The 22072-nt window shown below is 32.8% G+C and overlaps 1 protein-coding gene and 1 non-coding gene across 2 annotated transcripts in view; one reads left to right on the top strand and one right to left on the bottom strand.

The window, feature by feature from the left end:
* Positions 1-22072, top strand: part of LOC123664638 — an 88525-nt gene that overhangs the window by 32320 nt on the left and 34133 nt on the right. The window lies entirely within an intron of this gene.
* Positions 20222-20422, bottom strand: LOC123664810. The gene has a single exon (XR_006744918.1). It is a non-coding gene; the product is annotated as a small nucleolar RNA U3 (small nucleolar RNA).

Raw genomic sequence — 22072 nt, 5'->3', positions numbered from 1 at the left:
ACTCATTTGCTGCCTCAAATATAATCTTAAAAAGTGTCACTCACTTGCCTACTACACTTGAACGATTTTGGGACAGTAGCGAGTTTTAATTACCAAATTACTTGCTACTCGACCGGACGACTCGCTGGGGTTAACGCACCATTGGAAATTATCGAATTTGGATGTTTAATGATTACTAGTGGTCGCCCAGTGGTCGAAATTCGACCATAATTAATTTAAATGATTAGAACATTATTAAGGTTTGTTGTCAAAGACTATACTTCAATAATAATAAACAAAAGAGTATATATGCGTGTGTGTGTCAAATACATGGTAGTGTGTGTAATGTTTTTATACTGACTTAATGTATTTTTTATGTCTAATTTAAAAATAATAATATTATCATTCTGCACTCCTTCTCTTTATAAATATAAGTGTGCCATATTTCATACTCCTTCGTCCGCGCAATTTTCGTAGAAAGGGGTACAAAGTTTTTGCTTCACGTATTAATCTTATATATATATAATTCACAATGTTAATTACAATACTCCTCCGAAACGGCTGGACCGATTTTTATGAAATTTTGTGTGCGTATCGGGTAGGTCTGAGAACGGGTTTTTTTTTTACTTTATTGTTTTCATCATCATTCTTTTCCATTTTCTATTCCATTGAGAAACATGATTATTTGATTTTTTCACATTTTGGACTCGTAAAATAAGAAAAATAAGAAAAAAAAATCACCATTGAATATATATGAATTTTTCTATGGAAAATAAAAATAATTTCGAAAAAAAAAACACGATTTTCGAATACCGTTTGAGTTAAAGAGCTAAAAATTGAGGTGAATTATTATTTTCATACAACACCAAATCGACCCTCTTAGTCAAAATAGCCATGGAGCAGAATTCCCATATAAATCTGACTATACCCTTTATGTTAACAGTATGCTTAATATGTTAAGCCTTACTATTTTCATACAAATGTTTATACTTAAAAAAACTATAATACCTCTTTTGCTTCACTGTCAGCTAATGATTGTTATATGATAGTCGAAGCACTAATCAAAACTAGATCAGCCATAAATACAACTGTATTGTACTGTCAGATAAAGCTTCGATTTGCTTACTGATTTATGATTCAATGAATCGTTGATTTATGATTCGACACAATGAATCAGCGCAAGTGACGGCAGATTCAATATGTCATGTCGGTAACTTGCTGTAAGATAATTCATAGTTTGATAAATGGATAGGGGTATTTTAATATGATTTTTCGTTCCTATTTTTTTTATTATTGTTAGTTAAGTGTTAAGTTTACGTTTCTTGATTACATTGTTACTTCAACTTACACATACAGATGACAGATAATTACATTTTTTGTGGATTTGTCGGTTTTTATTTCGTTTGTTAGCAAACATTTATTGCTTTTATCCACAGAAATTGTAATAATACCCTATTATATATACTATAATAGCCGATCCGTGCCCACTTCGTTGGGCGTTAATTATTTATGTGATGCAAGTATATAGTAGTCTTCATCTCGCTCGTATTTCTCCGACTTGATTTACATATACTATTATTTTTCACTATTCTTTTTCAATAACAATAAAATATAGCCAATATCATTTCCGAATAGTGTATAGCTTTCTGTTAGTGAAAGAATTTTCATAATCAGATCAGTATTTACGAAGATTACCCCTTACAAAAAAACAAAGTTAGAAACTTTACCTTTTTTTCATAAATAAATAAATATCATATAACATACACACACGGTCGTCTGTTCCTATGGTAAGCAACTTAATGCTTGTGTTACAGGTAACAGCCGACTGTTATAACTATTTTTTTTTAATAAACATACATAGAAATAATACATATATAAATATATAAATACAAATATTATATTACACCCAGACTCAGGCGGGAATCGAACCCGCAACCCTCAGAACAGAAAGCAGGGTCACTACAAACTGCGCCAACGGGCTAGTCATTATACCCGCTATACTCAAACTGCAGCCCGCGGGCCGCATGCGGCCCGCCGGGCTCTTGTTGTTGGCCCACCTGAAGTTACCAATTTATTGTAAACCAATTTAAATTTTGTGCCCATTACAAAACGGGCGTTCGGATCAAAAATTTGAGACGATCCAAATTGTAATTATTCTGAGTTGTTCGATGAGTTCATTGATTTTAAAAACGACACTAATCTTGAAATTTTGTTTAAAGAAAAATTGAGGATATGTAGAATTTTTGAGTACCAAAAGTATAAAAACGTCCAAAGATGTGCCTAAATATAACATTACTAACATTTTTAACCGACTTCCAAAAAAGGAGGAGGTTCTCAATTCGACTGTATTTTTTTTTATGTATGTTACATCAGAACTTTTGACCATGTGGACCTATTTCGACAAAAATTTTTTTAATCGAAAGGTGGTATGTGCCAATTGGCCCCATTTTAATTTATTTGAGATCTAACAACTACTTTTCGAGTTATATCTAATAATGCGTTTTTACTTGACGCTTTTTTCGTCGACCTACGTTGTATTATACCGCATAACTTTCTACTGGATGTACTGATTTTGATAATTCTTTTTTTGTTGGTAAGGAGATATCCCAAGTTTAGTACTATGATAAGGAAATCAGGATCTGATGATAAGATCCCAGAGAAATCGAGGGAACTTCTTGAAAATCCGCAATAACTTTTTACTGGGTGTACCGATTTAAATAATTTTTAATTTAATCGAAAGCTGATGTTTATCATGTGGTCACATATAAATTGTATTGAGATCTGATAACTACTTTTTGAGTAATCTTTGATAACGCGTAGTTACTTGACTATTTTTTTGTCCATTTACGTTGTATTCCTCGTCGATGTAATTGAAGTCGGTTTTTTTTTCGTTTACGAGCAAACACAATTATTTTGATCTACGTATGTGTGCTAATCGCCTTTTTAAAAAATGAAATACACAAAGGACGTTTATAGAAACAAACTTACAGATTCTCATCTGGAAGATGTAATAAGGATAGCATGTAGCACTAACCCAGATCTTAAAAAAGTTTTGAAAGTGTTCATAAATACAAAAATCGCATTAAAATACGTATAAATCTATATATCTTTGTCAAAGCTTGTTTTTTAATTAATGAAGTAACTACATTATTAACTTGGAATTACGTTTTAATTGAAACCTAAATAGTTTTTGCTTGCGGCCCGCGACACCATGACTGAAACGTCTTTGTGGCCGGGTGGATTTTCAAAATAGCAAATTGTGAATGTGATTCCACTTTTTGACTCAAAATAGAACCTCCAGTATGTAAAAATGGCTTTATATTATTCTTTATACATTTAGTTATAACTTGCAAGTAACAAAATAATAAAATAATTATGCTAAAATATAAAAAAACTTGAAATATTGTCCCAAAAATCATTTACCTCTCCGATATTTTTACACTATGTTCGTTAATGAAATAAATAAAACGCAGTAGTTTGCCCAAATTTCGTATGATTTTATTCTTTATGTAATAAATAAAGTCTAAACTGAATAATCATTACCTTTCCTAAACAAAAATTTTCCTCTATCATTATTATTTAACAATTTAAAATTTTGTCACAAGAATTTCATCATTACCATCCTCGATTTTTGTTTATAAAATTTTGTTCTACAAAATAACTAGATGAAAGATTTTGAATACATTCCGGGGGGCTTCCCCCGTGCTGCCCCTCAGTCGACATCAAGATCTGTACGAGTCTTGACGTGTCAGTAGTGAAATTACGCTTTTACGTGATTTTATATTAGTTTGTCAAGAAATCTCGTCATTAAACGCGTGAATATATTTTTGGTAAGTAATTTTTCTTTATTTAAACGATAATTTGCATAGATTAAACTAAATTTATATTAAATAATGAACAAAGTAATTATATAGGTTCTTCCCTCAATTTGCAAGTTACGACATGTTTCGTTTTGTTTTGTCATATATCGTAACATCATTCATCGTGTAATTCTAAATGAGGTGAATGATTTCTTTTGAGGAAAATGTCATTTCTGTTGAATTTAATGATGCATAGTAGAGGTTAATGATTAAGATGCAAAAAATTGAGTATATATTCAGAGCAATATATTTAATTTCTCATTGATTTTGAACATAATGTAATAGAATAGTCAATACTAGTGCATGATATTCAAATTATCTGTTCAGTGTACCTTTTTTAACTAATTTCTTTTATTTTTATTTTATTATTATTTTATTTTTATTTTAACTTAAGCTGATAAGACTGATTTAGATTTTTTTCACGCAGGTTACATCATGGCTAAAACAAAAGCAGAACGTTTAGCCCAACAAAGGCTCTGCAAAAGACGTAAGTATTTGGAAATAAAAAATGACCCTGAATTATATGCACTAGAAAAAGAAAAACAACGTGCTAAATACAAAAAACGTAAAGAAGAAAAGAAACAGAAATCTATCACAAAAATAAGTCCACGTGAACAGAGAAAATTGCGTAAACAGTGGAAAGAAAATTCAAAAAAATATAGAGAGCGACTTAAACAGGCAATTCCAACTAAAGTTAGTATAGTAAATGTTGATGCTGATGGATTATTTGAAAAAAAATCTAATACTACGGAAGATCCTATCGGTTTATTTACAAAAGAAGATTTACAAAAAGCAGAAAGGAAGATACGGTATCAAGAATTAAAGTAAAGAATACGATTGACGAGCATTATAAAAAATCTGCAGAAAATTAATAAAAATCAAAAAAAGACAATAATGTATTTGAAATCACTTCTGGACAAGTTTAACGCATCTAACCCGCAGACTGAGGATACCAGACAAGAGTTAACACAACACAAGAAACAAACGAACTTTCGCGCTAGTGCTATTTCCAAATTGAGATCAAGAAAAGATACTAAATTTCGACTTTTTCGCCAACAAGTAATAGAATCTATTGAAACTTTTTATAACGATGACGCTGTGAGCACTATTTCTGCGGGTAAGAAAGAATTCATAACAAGAAACAAGAGGCGAATGCAAAAAAGATATCTTACTGCCCCATTGAAAGTTTTGCACAAAAAATTACTATCAGAAACAAATGTAAAAGTAAGTTATTCATTTTTTACCAAACATCGTCCATTTTGGGTACTTCATCCTAATCCTACCAACAGAGAAACGTGTTTGTGTGCTCAACATACTAATATAGAGCTGTTATTTAAATCTCTGTATAATGCATCTATTATAGGCGAAAACAACTTGGACGAATTAGTCTCACATTTATGCTGTGAAGCCAGGAACTCGAAATGTTTATTGAGAGAGTGCATTGCCTGTAAAGATAAGGTATTAAACTATAAAGAATTTTCTAATGACTCTAATTTGACCTATTTTAAATGGAAGAAAATAACCAAAGAGGTACTGACGAAAAAAGGGATAAAGAAGAAACAAGTATTTACAGTGAAGGACTCGATAACTACACAACCATTAACAGCAATACGAGAATTAGAAACATTGATTTATCCCTTTTTATCACATGTTAATAACATTGAAGCACAATATACTACCATGAAGAACCTAAAACTGAACTTAACGATATCAGAAGCACTTATACACGTAGACTTTTCTGAAAATTATGCCCTTAAATACGCTGACGAAGTCCAGTCATTTCATTTTGGAGGGAGCAGGCAACAAGTTGCTTTGCATACCTCAGTTATTTATAGTCATGATTTTTCTATAGGAGCTATTCGACCAATATCGGTGTGTACCATTAGTAGTTCTGTTCGTCACGATGCGGCAGCTATTTGGGCTCATTTAATCCCACTAATAAAACAAGCTTTAGAAATCAATCCGTTTATAACTATGTTACACTTCTTATCAGACTCACCAATATCACAGTACCGAAACAAATTCATGTTTTATATAATATCACAGATTCGGAATGAATTTAATGGCATTTCCAGAATTTCGTGGAATTACACAGAGGCTGGACATGAAAAGGGTGCCCCTGATGGGGTGGGAGCCGTTCTGAAGAGAACTGCTGATAGAATGGTTAGTTACGGAAGAGATATTGGCGATTTTGATTCATTTTGTGAAGTATTGAAAGAAAACGTGGAAAACATCATTATCAAAATAGTAAAGGAAGATTCTATAAAGAAAAAAGAAACCCTACTTCCAAAAAATCTTAAGCCTTTCAGAGGCACGCTTTACGTCCACCAGGTTCTTTGGAATGCGTGTTCTGCTAAACTTACTTTAAGGAAACAAAGTTGTTTCTTATGTGATATTGATGAGCACTGCGTTTACGGCAAACACCTTGGGTTTTATGAAATTATAGGTGGTAGTAATATTAATTATAATTATAATGATTCTGAAAAAGGTAACGATGTTAGCCGCAACTGCGCGTAGAAGCGTGAACGAAAACCGACTTCTTAACGTATTAACAGATATAACTTTTAACAATGACCTAAATTGATTATTTTGTTAATTTTGTGATTGATTTATTTTTTAGAGACTGGTTGTTCAAACAAATCAAAGATTTTTGTTTATTTACAATAATTAGTAATAAGATCAAGCTGATTCTTTTGTAATTAGAGTATTTCGTAGAGGCTGGATATTTATTTGTTATAGAAATCAAAATTGTTGTTTGATTTATAATTAGTAATCTGAGTTTAGATAAGATCGATTATTTTGTGATCAGATTGATTATTTTGTGTTTGGATTATTTTGTTGTGTTGTTTACTTGTTTTTAGTTCGATTTAATCAAAATTTTTTGTTATTTATATTTTAAATTTAGTAATTCGTATGTTATTTTCTCAAAACCAAGAAATTTTGTTATCTTTTTTCTTAAATAAAAAGCTGATTGTAATAAGAATGTTTTATTTACGTCATTAGCTGTAACCGCTTATCATTTACTTCAACGGGTTATATCATTCATCTCTACACAATATCATTCACTTCAATACATTATTTCAATTTTATGGTTTTTTCTCTTAAATGTTGTGTTTAAAACATAGTTTAAATATACAAATGCCTTAGTTTTACGATCAACATCGTTATTTAGTTGTTATTTTTTAGTTTAATAAGTAAATAAAAAAATCACCCAAAAACAGTCATAATAAATCATAAAATGAAAATCCACCCGGCCCCTATAAAAAAATGGTTGAGTAGGTACGGCTGCATTATACTATACCTCTTTATAATATTATTATAGATTAGTGGCTTATTATTAATATTTCTGTGCTTCTATCTATTGCGTCATCTCCGGTCTTAATATTTGCGGATAAAATAATACTTTAAAAATAATGTGCGCGCATGATTTTAAACGATCTTGAAGTCGTTCGTGATTTTATAACATAATAATATTAATAAAAATATAAAAAATATACAAACCGATCCTTTGTATTTCGTTCAACCTTGGCGTTAAATAAAACGTGGATCGTATACATAATAACTGTGTATAAAACTTAAGAATCTTGTTTTCTCGTGAAATAAAATAAAATAAAAATGTTGCAAGTAAATAATGTAATGTTATTACATAATTAACATTTATTTACAATTTTGGAACGATGCCTAATGTAAGGCATTATTTTTTAAAATTATTTTAAGATATTTGTTTGATTTGTGCTTTTCTTCAAAAAAATGTTTTCCAAAGTAAATAAAAAAGTGCGTGTGTATTTATGTGCACACGTAAGAATTATACTTCATTGGTTAGCTAACTTCTTCTTCGTTGACTAGCTAACATCAGGGGGTCGGTTTTTTTTGTGACGTTGTACGCGCGCATTCATTAGCTAGCTAAAACTTCACGTTGCTAACTTCTTCTTCATTGACTAGCTAACTTCAGGGTGTCGGTTTTTTGTGAAGGTATGCGCGTAAAAACTTACCTCATCATTTTTCCCTAACACGCCAAAAAAAGTATAACTTAAAAAATAAAATAAAATATTTGTAAAATAGGCAGCAATGGGCCTAGCGTGTCCTTGTAGGACAAAAGTCCCTAAAATCAATAAAGAAAAAAGAAATAGGCAGCAACTTATTATATAAAAATGACGATAATCGCAGCATAGCATGTAGTATCTGAACTGCTGACTGCTCAATAATTGTTAATTTATACATTTTTCCTATTAATACCTACTAGCGCCACAAAAAAATTGATGGCGATAATTGTTACTTAGGTTTTATATACCTAAGCGAGGTCGCCCGAGGCAGTATTATTTATCGCTTGCTGGATTATGGCTTTAGAAACGAGATTATCTAGCGATTTTCTATAATTATTTATAAATATAAATATCTACACAATACACACACGGTCGTCTGTTCCTAAATTAAGCAACTTAATGCTTGTGTTATATGTAACAGCCGACTGGTATATAGCTACATATATTTTATATACATACTTATAAATAATACATATATAAATATATAAATAAATATTTATATTACACCCAGACTCGGGGTGGGAATCGTACCCACAACCCTCGGAGCAGAAAGCAGGGTCACTACAAACTGCGCCAACGGGCTAGTCAATTAATAATCACTCCTTTATTATTTTGTCACTTTATATTTGCCGTACATTTGTGGTTCTTTGATGATTCTATAAATGGGTATGGATGGATAGCTGTGTTTGCTTGCATACACAAAAAACGACTTTAATTACATAGATAAAAAATTCAACGTAGGTAGATATAACTTAAAATGTACTCATTAGATCGTCAGACTTGAAATGAGACCACACGACAAGCATTACCTTCCGATAAAAGCTAAAGCTATGCGGTATGACACAAAAAAAAACCAGTCAAATTGAGAACCTCCTCCTTTTTTGAAGTCAGTTAATAAACAATATTGATTCTACAGAACATGCCGTAATTGTCATTTTGAAATTTCTAATATTTTGATAACGTTGCAGACGCCATACTCACGGTTTACTCCAATGTGTAGTATCGAAAATTTTAAAATGACAGTCCAGGGTAAGTCATGTAGAATAAAAAGCGTTCACAGCGATCGTGATAGCTTAAAAACTAATAAGATTATATTCGTCAAGACTAGCAGACCATTCTGCTTATTCCCTGGTTGTTACTATAAAAACATTCCATAGAATATATCATATATTCAGCGAACGTTCTCACTAAGGAATTCCAGTCAGTTCTAACTTAACGAGCGTGCCTTTAACGCCTTCATAAGGGACAGATAATTGTATAACATTTGTCTCTAGGTCCGTGGCCCCTATAGGTCCTGTTACACGGAACACGCAGTGGGTTTACATGTTCTGTATAACTGTTATAATGTTTTCTGTCTCAGACAATAAAGATAATTGATAGAAATATTTATTATTGACAATTTACGTTATCTTAATTGTCATATTTATCACATTTTTGTTGTTTTTTTTTGTTTGTTTATGTTAATAATTGTTTGCTCGCAAAGGATAAAAAGCCGACTTTACAACACAAAAACGGGTTCGATGATCACATGACAAACATTTGTATTGGCCAATATCTGTATATTTGTTGTCGTTTGGTTGTTTTTGCAGTCCTCGTGGGGTCTCCCCACCGTGCCTCGGACAGCACGTTATGCCGTCGCGCGTCGGTCTCAGTTATTATCATTTACACATGACAGCGATCGTTACTCATAGTAGGGATTATAGTCGCCAACCTGCATTGGAGCAGCGTGTTGGATTAAGTTCTGATTCTTCTTCTACATTGAGAAAGAGGCCTATGTGGGATAGGGGGGATGGGGATAGTGGGATATTAGACTGAAGCGTAAACAAAAAAATAATCAAGTAAATACGCATATTTTTTTATTATATAATTAGATAGAACTCGAAAATTATTTTTAAGATATCAATTAAAATTAAATGTACGACACTCACCACCTTTCGATTAAAAAAAAAAAATATCGAAATTGGTCATCCCAAAAGTTCCGAGGTAACATACACAAAAAAAAACATAATCTAATTGAGAACCACCTCCTTTTTTTAAGTGTGTTAAAAAGAATGTTTGTGTTTTATTATAAATTACGTCGAATTTATAGACGAATTAATTTTTACTCCGAGTCAAACTAAAAACTATGTTCTATAATATTCTTAAATATAACTACGATACTCGTACTAAAACATGTTCAATAATATTCTAGAAAATATTCGTCTCATTTTGCCTTAAGGTATTATTTATTATACATTAATTTTTATTGAAAAAAAAATTTTTTTTTTTGAAATATCTTTAATAATCTGTTAAATAAATATTATTTGATGATTATTAATCTATAATAAAAAAATAACTTTTCATTAAACCAATAAAAAAGTTTGTTAATACGAGACATTTTTTTTTCAGACAATTAAAATTCAACATTACTGTTACCAAACAAACATACAATGCGCTTTGTAATATTTTATATTGATCAGTACAAATTGAAATAATTCAGTATTAAATTCTTAAGGAGATATTTAAATGTATAAGAACAATTACAATAAATATTTTAATATAGAAATAATCCTGGTTATTACGACACTAAGCCCAAGACAATAGTGCGCGTCGTAAGAGATTGTATGGTGGAGTATTGTATTGGTGATGCAAACTTGCGACTGTCGTGAATGAACACGACAGACGCATATCAAAAAAAAAAGTCCTGGAACACGCACTGGAGTTTACTTCTTAAGAATTGTTACTTTTACCGTTATATTTAAAAACAAATATTCTATTAAATTAATATACTCGTATTTACATATAACTAAAATTATTTTGTTTCCTCGCTAATGGAAGAAAGCAGCTTCAGTTAACATTGGCAACTAATAAAATATACAAATATAGTTGAAAAAAATAATTAGTGAATAAACATTGTTAGGAATAACATAAAAAGAACAAATGTTTTCTTATCTCGATTAAATTGAAATGAGACCACACGACAAATGCCAATTTTTGATTAAAGCAAGAATTATCAAAAAATACGCTCGAATTACGAACCCTCTCCTTTGTAAGTCAGTTAATAATAAAATGCTTGTTATTCGAATAGGTGCAGTAAATGTTGGTGTACAATTATATCTATGCCATAGTAATCATAGGTAAATAGAAGCGCTGTACTGTGTGACTCTCAGCGTCAATCCTCATCGTCGTTTCACAAGATTTCACTCCTAATTCTCAACTTACTCAAAAAGCTAGTGAAACTGCTGACAGAAAGTCGCCTGTAAAATTAAAATTAGTTTTGAATACGAATCTGCAAGTCTGCGCTGCGCCATCGAGGTTAATCTTCAGGTCACGCGCGCTTTCAACTGTAACCATTCAACGTAACTGGGACCGATAATGATAAATACATTGTAAAGCAATCTACTCGCATCATCCGACTTTACTTGTGATATTTAAAAATAGTAAACACCTACATATAGCATCAAAGTCTCCACCTATTACGAACGTCGCATAAAAAGGTACAACTTGTAGATAAAACGAGGTTTTATATAAAGAAAAACAAAATAATGATTATGAAACTTTTCGTACAGAATATATCCACCTTTTTATGTTACCCCGTGTTATTTAATAATTACTTAGTATGGTAATTAATACCATCTTCTAAGACAGTGAAGAATGACAGAGTGCCTAGTGCGAGTTTTATTCACGGAAACATGAGAGAAACGCGTTTATACGTGAAGATTATTTTGCATGGGAATTTAAACACTGCAGCCTAGACGATAAAGAATAGTATACGATACAATCGATACAGAGTCATCTAGCGGCAAACGCGAGAACAAGGTTGAAATGCCGAATTTCCCATACAAAATGAAGTTAAAATTTACGCCCGTTATTGCGAGACGTATTAAACAAAACTTGCACTAGGCATTCTGAATAAAGATCACAGCTAAATAATACTGGTCTCATTTAATGTTGTGTTCCCGTGGTGAGCAAGGTGACCAGAGCTCCTGGGGAGGATCAAAGGTCAGGGTCGGCAACGCGCTCTCAACACTCATAGTGTTACAGCCGTTCATAGGACAACTTCTTTGGTACCTATTTAGTAAAAAAAAAACAGTGTATGTGTCAGCCCCGAAACACGACTGGAGTTTATTCCTTCAGATTTACTGTCCAAATAGGCACAAAAAATACTTACTACTCTAAGAAAAAGTTTAATCTTATCTTATATACATAGTTACCATACTCCTCCGAAACGGCTGGACCTATTTTTATGAAATTTTGTGTGCATATCGTTTAGGTCTGAGAATCGGCTAACATCTATTTGTCATACCCCTAAGTTATAAGGGGTGGGGTTATAAGGGTGTTAATAACATATATGACAAAACAACGTTTGCGGGGTCAGCTAGTAGCGTATAAAATGTTAAATAGATGAATCAAATAACGCCATCTAAGATGGGGTTATTAGAAAACGTCGTCGTCTATCGTAACCTATCGGGTTCCGGTAGATGGCGTTACGAGAAACGTAACGAGGTCGTTCTTTCAGTAAATGTTACTCCTCACATTTTTTTCATACCGGGGGTCTTATAATCCAAAAAAAAAACAAGATCAAGGATTTAGCTAATTTACTATAACGCTTTATAATATCTTAAACTACTTAAATAAATATTTTCGTAATAATTAAATTACCAAACAATAAATACAAGTTTGTATCAGAGGAACAGCTATAATTACATCAAACGCCCACCTAACTCGTTATGAGCGCTACAGGTCTACCACAATGCCCTTTGAATTTCATCACATTTGAACGTAATGCCACACTTAGATCTGTATCTCTACTAATAGTGCAGAGTTAATGAGTTTGTTTGTCGATCTATCGGCTATTAGGCTGGTTTGATTAATTGTTTATTGGAGAACAATAACTACCGGTTTTGATAATCTATTAATCGCTAATTTGACTTTCTAGTGGTAGGTTTTTTGAAATCATTCGAAAGGCATTTGTGTTATGGCCCGGCGAAGTTTACAGCGCCATTTCGCAAGAATCAAAATCGATGTTTTTTTTTAAATATAATCATAGCCCTGAAAGAAAGAACTCATATAATTGTGTTTTCTCGTAAACGAAAAAAAAACGACTTCAATTATATCGACAAGTAATAGAACGTAACTAAGCGAAAAAAAAGTTAAAGTTAGAGATAGCTCAAAAAGTACTCGTCAGATCTCGATAAAATTTAAAAGCGAACACATGACGGGCACCAACTTTCAATTACAAACAAAAAATCGGTCCTCCCAGCACGACATTATCTTCATTTCAGCCTATCACAGTCCACTGCTGGACATATGCCTCCACAAGTTCACACCAAAAATTGCGTGAACTCATGTGTTTTGCCCATAGTCACCATGCTGGACAGGCTGGTTGGTGACCGCAGGGCTGGCTTTTTCGCACCGAAGACGCTGCAGCCCGTCTTTGGCCTGTGTAATTCAAAGCCAGTAGTTGGATGCTTATCCCGCCATTGGTCGGCTTTATAAGTTCCAAGGTGGCAGTGGAACTTTATTATCCCTTAGCCGCCTCTTACGAAACCCACGGGAAAAGCGGGGTGGCTATATTCTTTACTGCTATACACACAGTACGACATTAGATGGTACACATAATTATAAAAAATACAGTCAAATCGAGAACTTCCTCCGTTTTAAGTCGGTTTAAAAAAAGAATTATAACGTTGGTGCAATCGTTCGAAAGTTCTGCGCGTACATACATATCGACAATTCACTTTTATTTATATATTTTATTTAAATAATATTCGTCAGTTAATAGCTTCCAATGGTGTCAAAACAGCACAGATTATTTTAACGATGTGAAAATAGCGTGCGGTCGAGATTACAATCTCAATAGAATATTTAAGACCATAGAAATAGTATATAATATATATTTAACCCTTAACCTAGAATAATAAATTAAAATTTTTATAACATATCCAAATATGGTAAGTAATACATGTATCATTAAATTATAAAAAAAAATTCATTACAAATTATAGGTGTGGTCTTTCAAACATAAATAAATAATTAATTATAATGGCCAGTATCATAACTTAGGGCGGGTGAAGCTGCGTGGGCGTATAGTGTGTTATGTTCTATATAATTATGCAGAGAAACCCTAAATTATTCAAATTGAGGTCGCACGAAACGCTTAAATCACATTAATTGATACTTGATTTTACCGGATGTTTTCACATTTGTTACATCCTGTAATGTGGGTCACACTGTCAACTGTCACCTTGACCGCTTGGCAATACGGCGGATTATAAATACGTATTCTTATAACATTAAGCGCTAAAAAGTTTTCATCATTTTAGATTAAGAAAAAGCACTTTATGCTGAACTGATTAAAATTAAATTGTGTAAATATCTTATAATAAGATAGTACAAACCTATGTTGCGAGAAACTAAGAATAGTAGTGTATCAATTTTAATATATTACATGGTTTTTAAAACAAAAAAGTCTTTACAGCTTCAGCATTGACAGGTATTTTTATATTTTCTATTCTAATATCTAATTATTCTGTTTTTATATACACATCACTATACTCGTAATAATTATATCTAAGGAAGGGAATAGGTATAGCTCAATCAAGCAGTTTGTAGTGGTCCTGCTTTCTGCTCCGTGTGTTTTATATACAAATATATTCTTAGTTTATAGACAGTAAATCATTACAAACACGAGGCTGTCAGAAACGACGCAATTTAGATAAAATTTGAAATAATATTTAAGCTTAACATCAATAAACGTGTTATAAGCGGCATAAATTAAAATAAATAAATGATAAATGTAGTCGCTCGATTAACATTATAATACATAAGAAAATCAGCGAATAATTAACAAAACGGATTACGTGTCCAGATTTACAGGCCTTGCTATAAATTAAATGGCTGTGTGAGTGACACACTGCCCTCACGGTGAATTGATTACAAGACTTAATTTTTTTTTTTTTATATTGTTTATATTGTCAACTAAAGTACCTCACAAATGTTGTTCTGTCTTCGGAATTTTCAATCTCGTAAATTTGAAATGATTATTTTCTTAATTTTTTTATTTTTTTATTTTTTTATTTGTGTGACCCATTTACAAATTACAAAACTAAATATTAACTAGCCGCTTAGCATATTTAGCGTTTCATTTTTATTTGTACTGATAAGATAGGCTGTGGTCATATTGACGTCTTAGAACTGTCCGACAGTCCAGCCATGCTCTGGATGCCGCGTTGCGCGTCGTTTTTCTACTGTATCCTTGACTGTCACCAAAATATACTTGGTCATAATAATAGTAATTCAGAATATTTTTATATCATTCTTATAATTACCTATACTTACTATATTATATACTTTATTGCACTTAAGAACAGAATATACAGAAAATTACATATATAGTTGATGGCAAAGGTGGACTTATCCCTAGAAGGGATCTCTTCCACTCAACCAATGGTCATGAGAGAGAGTGTCATATAGCGGGGGACACAGTGCAAGAAATAACAATATTGAGAAAATAGTTGAATAACTGTAATGTATTACAAACTTATAAGTATAAATACATACACACAGACATATCATACATATATATAGATACCTTACATTTATACATACATACATATACATATATATATACATACACACATACATACATACACACATACATACATACACACATAAATACATACAAATACATAACATAATAGATAGGTAATTATATACTTACATACTCACTAAGTAGATGATTGTAAATTGACTTGAGAAATAAAGTGCTCCTTTAATTTTCGTTTGAAGGAGACAAGGGAAGGACTTTTTTGGATACTTTCTGGGAGTTTGTTCCACAGTATAGAGGCGCGTACCGTAAATGAATTAAGTTTGAATTTTGTATTGCACTTTGGTACATCCAGCTTTGCTGTAATACCAGGGCGCTTGGAACGATTAGGAGAGGGTAGGAAGTGAAAACGGGATCGAAGATAAGAAGGAGAGTTTGGATCACGTAGGATATTAAAGAGAGTAGATAGGATATGCATATCACGGCGAAGGCTATAATACATAACGGAAACAGATTTGTAAATTTTCGTGTAACCTTTCATTATTGGTTAAGTTATTCCAGAAATTAGCCCCTAACTAACCTGCACAGAATCACACAAATTGTACTTCTTTATAATATTACAATGATTTCAAACGGCAGTGTGTCACACTAGACCCATTTAATACGCCGATTATTCTAATAACAGTATTATGTACTGAGTGTACGTTTAACTTGTATAAATTGCATATTAAATGATATGTGTATTTGAACATATAATTACAAAGTGACGTCATACATACAAACTAACGTCGCCCGAGGCGCGTGACCTAGATCAAGACGTTTAGAATGTACTAGGACTCACTTTCAGATTTCAGGGGCTTAGTGTCTAGGTTTCGCTCTGTTAATACTTTTAACTGGGGTAGGGCACAGCAGGAATTTCCTGCTCAAAATATGGAGTACCCCGACTGGGGTAGTACCACGGACCTTACGGTAATCGCTTACCATAAGGTGAGCCGTACCGCGTACGCTTGTTTGCCGACCTAGTTACATTAAAAAAATAAAATACTTTTTTGTTAGTCCAAAGGCTGCTTTATGCAATAAGGCCACCTTTTTTACATTTTTATGTGTTTTTAATTAATTTAATTTTTTTTTTTGGTATATAGTAAAGAATATATTATTATTATTATTATTACTGCCCACAACTTGTACCAGCGCGATACGTAACTCGTGACACGTGACGCAGATGTACTCAGATAACTGACGGCATAAGTGTTCGCAGCTCGGAACATCACGATCTGATGTTATCGTACAAGTAATTGCAGGATACTTGACACGTAAACTACTTATTATCTTAAAAGCTCGATTAATCGGCAAGTGCTTTTAGGGTTCCGTGGCCGAAGGGGCTATTGAATAGATTTTAATAAAATAGCTTTGTATATGGATGTGTTTATCTCAAATTGTAGCTGTCTTTTTGGGCGTGATGACAACCAAAACCATTATTTATATATATTGATATATGTATGTTGATTTATTGTGTAAAATCTATTAAACAAAATTATGTTTATTTTTACACGCTTTTTATTAGCTTCACCTGTATGTTTGTATGTTTGTAACCGCCTCCTGTGGATTTCATATTGACCCACTTCAAACGTTCAGATTTCATTTAAACTTAGTAGACTTATCGAGGACCGATGACGATAAACTAATTTGATAAGATTATTTCTTTTTAGTTTGGTTTATTTATAAAGTCATGTTTTTTTTAACTACTATTTATTTTTATTAGGCTACGGTAGTAAGTATATAGCCACCTCTCTTCCCGTGGGTGTCGTAAGAGGCGGCTAAGGGATTACACAGTTCCACTACCACCTTGGAACTTGAAGAGCCGACCGATGGCGGGATAACCGTCCAAGTGTCGGCTTTGAAATAGACAGGCCAAAGACACCCGCGTCTTTGGTGCGACAAAGCCAGTCTTGCGGTCACCAACCCGCCTGCCCAGCGTGGTGAGCAAATCACATGGGTTCACGCCATTTTCGGCGTGAACTTGTGGAGGACTATGTCCAGCAGTGAACTGTGATCGGCTAAAATGATGATGATGATGAAGAAAATTATGTCTGTAGCTTACGTCAGTATTTTTAGCTTCTCATTTTTATTAAAGGAACGTAATTATTTTTGAACACATATGCTTGAAAATTTAAAAATAAACGGATTTGATATCGTAATGTTTTTATTTTGTTAGATAGTAAATTAATAGTAGTAGAGTTTGTGAACTTTACCCAGATCACAGCTAAATAATACAGCTGGCTATCAGTACCGTCCACTGTAGGCCCGTAAAGTAGCAAGACCTTTCGTTCCAGACACATCCCATGCAATGATTTCTTATTTCTAATGCGGAAAATTACATCTCCGAATTGCTCCGTCTGTAATGTTGTTGATGACTTCTACAACATATTGATATAGTGGACTGCGTTAGGCTGAAGTGATGTGATGATATTTAAAAAAATTAGTATTTTGTTCAAATTCCTTTGTATTATTAATAGTTGTAATATTTGTAGTATACAGGGTGTTTGGTGGGGTGTTGGACAAACGGTCAGGGGAGTAAGGGGGGGTCATTGCCAATATATCTGGCCACTTAACTAAAGTCATTGCCCTTTTATTTTTTTTTCATGCAGCATTTAATTGTTTTTTACAAAATCTCCAGAATTCATCATTCAAACTCACAAAAGACAAAAAATTATTTCTAATTACTCCTGCCCACACATTTACTGAGAACTTTCTTTGGAAGCGTGTTAGTTTCTTTAATTTAGGATTTTCACCTTTCCGCGCCCAATGATGTAGGTTATGTAAGTTGAGTATTCCCTCACGAGTGAATTTAGACTCGTCTGTCCATAAGATACTTTTTAAAAAGTTTTCATTTTTAATATCAGTGTGCAAAATAAATCTGACCGATCTGAAGACGGACTGATCGACAGAAATAGATAAGGAACTTTGTTACTCTCTCTAACGAACGAGACATAAAACTACTTAGCCAATCACAGCACAGTAGTCTAGGGGTTTGAATAAAAACAGGTTTTTTTAACTGCGTGATAGAAACTAGAGACTGATTCATTGTATCATTTTAAACAAATTTTATTATTAGTTTTTTGTCCACCGTCGTTTCGGTCCATCTCGAGGGAGGCCTGCCTACAAGCGTGATACTGGTTCTTGGTCGTCATTAGAGAAATTTAATAATCCCTCGTTTTTTTATAAACTCAATTCAGAAAACCTTTTTAGTTTTCTTTATTAAATACACATGACTTTACTTACCAATTATAATTATTTAAGTAAGCGATTTTTGACCGCGCGTTATGTTTTGGTAAATATCTCTACTCAAAATTTTTTTTTGATAGCAAATGATACATTGTTAGAAAGGACATAAATGCAGGATATTTTAAAAAAAATAGTTAAAACCCTATCGTGTTTGGTTTTTTTTTTATATCACTTTAAAGTTTGTAGTTTGGTAAAATTTTGCAACTCTTAAAAACTTTGAAGGCCCATATTTTCGTATTTTTTCATGTTACACTTACAAATATGGTTTCAAAATGTTGGGAATTTATTAAAAAAAAAGACATAAAAATAATTTGGGTCCGTAACACATTTTTTTTTGTCTTTTGTGAGTTTGAATGATGAATTCTGGAGATTTTGTAAAAAACAATTAAATGCTGCATGAAAAAAAAATAAAAGGGCAATGACTTTAGTTAAGTGGCCAGATATATTGGCAATGACCCCCCCTTACTCCCCTGACCGTTTGTCCAACACCCCACCAAACACCCTGTATATTAAACAAACAATAGTCCCGTAATAGACGTACAATAGAAACCCTTCTTTTGTGCATGGAACTTTATAATGTTTTTTTTTTAATTGGGTTTGTGTACATTGTATTGTACTCAAATTAAACAAAATATAAATAAACTAAAATGAGACTACTCTATTTGTTCACATACGTCTATTGAACAAAAAAAGATAGAACGACACTATTTTCAAAATTATAAAATTACTATTAATTTTAATTATGAAATAACATCGGTATCTAAGTATCACAGCTGGCAACACTAATGAGACACGATCTGTCAAGCGAGCTGTCAAACCGATGTCACACACACGTGTTAAATATTAAGCTCACAGCGATGACAGCCGCCCACGCGTGGACATATTCCTATAGCTGGGGTATACATTTATACGCACTAAATGTAAAATCTTTGTGTATATTTAATGAATGGTATCGCCCATAAAATATGTACCCGAATATGGGGGAAGGAGGGTGAGGGATAATAAAGGTTAAAAATTAATAATTCATGTGATTGAATATGATTAATACATATCAATTACCGTCCTCGTGTTAAAGATAAGACAATTACAAAATTATTTGTTTTTTAATGCAGTAAGTAACTATTAAATTAATATAAATAGTATTAATATAAAGGGTTTTGAGATGATGCATATGTGTGCAACAATTTGTCGTTTAACCCAGCCCAGAAACAAAATAATGTTTGTACAAACTCATTCTATTGGCCCCGAGCGGGAATCGGACCACCCAGACCGACAAGAGAATATTTTTGCGTTATCATTGAAATGACTATCAGTCATTTGTAAACGCTTATTAGTGCTTTTATTGCAGCGCTACCTCGTCTATTTTTGATGTTTTTCTACTCTAGTATGTAGAGATACAATATAATATATTATCATCAATAATCTGTTAAATTTAGTTGTAATTTCATGTAACACCAAGCGCTAAATTGCGCTACAACTGCTAAACGTCTTCTTTTTCTTAATGTGTGTAATAAGATTTTAAAAAGGCCACTCAGACAGCGACAGCGCCCCACGCCGCTCCCCAGGAGAGCGGTGAACGATCATCGAGGGCTGGCGGCCAGAGCCGCCGCCCGCCTCACGCTCAGGGCGCCGCGCCACGACTCCTCATCGCGGCCGGTACGATCACACGTAGTGTGTAGATCTCGTGAAGAGCTTACTATAGAAATGATCCTATGAAGTAAGGTCTTGTCGAAAGCGTCGCATAGCAGCGGTAGTCATGCGGCGAATAAAAATCTGGCCAGCGCGATTCAGAAAATTTAAATCTTGATACAGCGACATCTAGACATGAAACGTTGTACTAACTAGTCCATGCCTGAGCTTGATTTTCCGTAAAACAGCGACATCTGTAGGACTGATCATCAAATCATCTGTGGATAACCAAGATCAACAGATGTTACTGTTTCGTTCGAAGTAGAAAAACATATTTTATTTTGTTTAATATTTAGGATTATTCATAGAAGCGTGTTTTTTTCGCTGTGTAGAAAATGGGATTTATGTGAGTGATTGTCCATCGGATGGACGTGTGGATGTATATTAATTTACCATTTTATGTAAATACCGTTTCGAAACTAAAATATCTATAATATTTGAAAAAAAAAAATCTTGAATTTTATATATATTTTCTAGTTCTTGATTATTACTATTTTTTTTTTATTATTTTTTTTTTTGTTGATTGTTCTTTAATTAAGTACATAAAAGTGTTTAGGAAATTTAATATTTTAGAAAATAACAAATACCATAAAATAAAATAAATCAAACAAAATAATAATAATAATTCAAACTATTAAGTGAAATAAAAAACATATATCTTTATTTATTTTTGTCGACCGTATAAAATTACATGAATAATTTAAAAAAAAAAAGTTTACTAGCAATATTTTAGTTTTACAAACGTCTATCTATAATCTATAAAATATATAAAAGCGAAAGGTCACTCATCGCGAAATCTCCGAAACTATAACACCTACAAACTTGAAATTTGGCAGGTAGGCTCCTTATAAAACGTAGACATCCGCTAAGAACGGATTTTACGAAATTCGACCCCTAAGGGGGTAAAACGGGGGTTAGAAGTTTATATGAAAGTCCTATGTTTTTGAAGTAAGAGACTTGAAATTTAAAATTTATGCTCTATAGATAGTGAGAAGGTGTTCAAATATAGTATATTTAGAAATCAACTCCCTTTTGGGGTTAAAACGGGGTATGGTTGGTTGACTCACTCATCATTAAATCTCCGAAACTATAACACCTCAAAACTTGAAATTTGGCAGATAGGCTCCTTATAGGCCGTAAACATCGGCTAAGAACGAATTTTAGGAAATTCGACCCCTAAGGGGATAAAACGGGGGTTAGAAGTTTGTATGAAAATCTTATATTTTTGAATTAAGAGACTTGAAATTTAAAACGTACGCTCTTTAGATGATGAAAAGGTGTCCAAATAATGTATCTTTAGAAATCAACTCCCTTTTGGGGTTAAAACGGGGGATGGTAGGTTGACTTGCTCATCACGAATTCTCCGAAACTATAACACTTAAAAACTTGGAATTTGGCAAGTGGGCTTCTTATAAAACGTAGACATCCGCTAAGAACGGATTTTACGAAACTCGACCCCTAAGGGGGTAAAACGGGGGTTGGAAATTTGTATGAAAGTCCTATGTTTTTGAAGTAAGAGACTTGAAATTTAAAATGTACGATCTATAGATGATGAGAAGGTGTCCAAATAATGTATCTTTAGAAGTCAACTCCCTTTTGGGGTTAAAACGGGGGATGGTAGGTTGACTCACTCATCACGTAATCTCCGAAACTATAACACCTACAAACTTGAAATTTGGCAGGAAGGC

The sequence above is a fragment of the Melitaea cinxia genome, chromosome 22 (assembly GCF_905220565.1).
Source record: "Melitaea cinxia chromosome 22, ilMelCinx1.1, whole genome shotgun sequence".
Classification (NCBI taxonomy): Eukaryota; Metazoa; Arthropoda; class Insecta; order Lepidoptera; family Nymphalidae; genus Melitaea; species Melitaea cinxia.
The sequence above is the reverse complement of the archived record's forward strand: the minus strand, read 5'-3'. Positions and strand labels throughout refer to the sequence as shown.